At 31.2% G+C, this 1,734-nt stretch overlaps 1 protein-coding gene across 2 annotated transcripts in view; it reads right to left on the reverse strand.

Annotated features, from left to right (window-relative positions):
• Positions 1 to 1,734, reverse strand: part of LOC108764109 (uncharacterized) — a 15,071-nt gene that overhangs the window by 11,993 nt on the left and 1,344 nt on the right. The window lies entirely within an intron of this gene.

Below are 1,734 nucleotides of genomic sequence, written 5' to 3' on the forward strand. Positions count from 1 at the left end.
GAGATTAAGGCTGCATCGCTGGAGGAGCTCAAGGCAATACCCAAAAGTGCATTTCAGAAGTGTTTTGACGATTGGAAAAAGCGCTGACACAAGTGCATTGTATCAGAGGGGGATTATTTTGAAGGGGATAACATAATTTTGGATGAATAAATAAATATTTTTTTATAAAAATGAAAAGTCACCTTACTTTTTGATCACACCTCGTATTGTTGACACTGAAGTACTACAAACCGATTGGTGGACAAAAAATCCAAGCGCGAAGAGCCGCAAGCAAGAGTAAAGTGCCCTTAATATCGTTGTATGGAAGAATTTGAAGGTTGTACTGACTTGTGTTAGGCCAATACAACTGAGATATGCAGTTTTATGCTATTTGAATAATGGATTCGAATGTAAACGTTAGTTATGTTCAGATTTGTCAAAAATTATTTTTTGTCTTAGCTTCTGTTGTTATCATTATTTGAAGATAATACTTTAGCACAATGTTAGTACAACTTAAACACAATCTAGCACAACTTAGCATAATTTTTTAAAAATGGAAAAAATGTCAAGTGAAGAGCAGACAACGTTTTATGTGCAGGCAACGCAGAAGCCATTATGTCTTATGCATTATGTAAAAATCTGTGGTGTGGCCTTAAATTGGAAGAGGGGCCACTGGTATAGTAGTCGAATTAGATTAGATTTGATTGATTGAAGGAAAGCAACAGTAAAAGATTTGTTCACATTCTTAAACATGCTCCTACTCACTCCAATGAGTGTGTTAGAATGAATAAGGGCCATCATACACAAAATTACATAAGTTGCATAACCACAGCATAAGGCCACTGAACCAATAAGCATCCAACATAAAAACATGTTGATTTACATAAGATGCTCATTGGTCTAGGGGTCTTGTGCTATGGTTATGTAGCTCATGTAATTTTGTGTGTGATGGCACTAAGAGCTATGGTACAAGCATGTTGGAGAGAGACAGAATGATACAATAGCATTGGTATAGCATGCTCCTCGAACGCTAAGATAGTCTTAAACATTGATAAGATACTATTACAGAGCATTAATCCTAGACAAACTTTTGTTCTTATAAAAAGGGCTCTGAGGGCCTGAAGATAATTGATATAAATTTACGATTATTAACATAAATATATCGATAATATCATTAAATTCATGATTTTTTATTATATATGTAGATGCTCCATAAATAAGTATGCATATTTGTAATGTTATAATATTTTATCTATTGTGCCGCAAAATTACAATTTTTTTCTCTTCAGTTTTCATCTTTATTGATAATCAAACTCTGACAATAACATTAAAATCATGATTTTAATAAAAATCGAGTATTATTGAGTTTGAAATAAATATATATGCTACAAAATTAATAAATCATAAAATTAGTACAATATTATTAGTTTCTTGCTTTTCATCACTTAAATTTCAACAGGAAACTCGTATAAGAATGTCAGTCTTTAATAGTATCTGAATGTCTTGAAATAAAGATGAATCGTGAATACGGGTTATTCAAGATATACAATTGCACGATGCAATGGTATGATAGAAATCTACATGTAACATTATCGTATGTTTCCTACTATACCGACTATTAAATCATATTGTAGGTAAATGCCAATAACGAGCAATGAGATAATGGTCATCAAATAATTGAACAGAAAAACAAATTTGATTAATAGATCTATAATATATATAATTACACAGATAATTATATATATATATATATAT

The sequence above is a fragment of the Trachymyrmex cornetzi genome, unplaced genomic scaffold, assembly GCF_001594075.2.
Source record: "Trachymyrmex cornetzi isolate Tcor2-1 unplaced genomic scaffold, Tcor1.1 scaffold392, whole genome shotgun sequence".
NCBI lineage: Eukaryota > Metazoa > Arthropoda > Insecta > Hymenoptera > Formicidae > Trachymyrmex > Trachymyrmex cornetzi.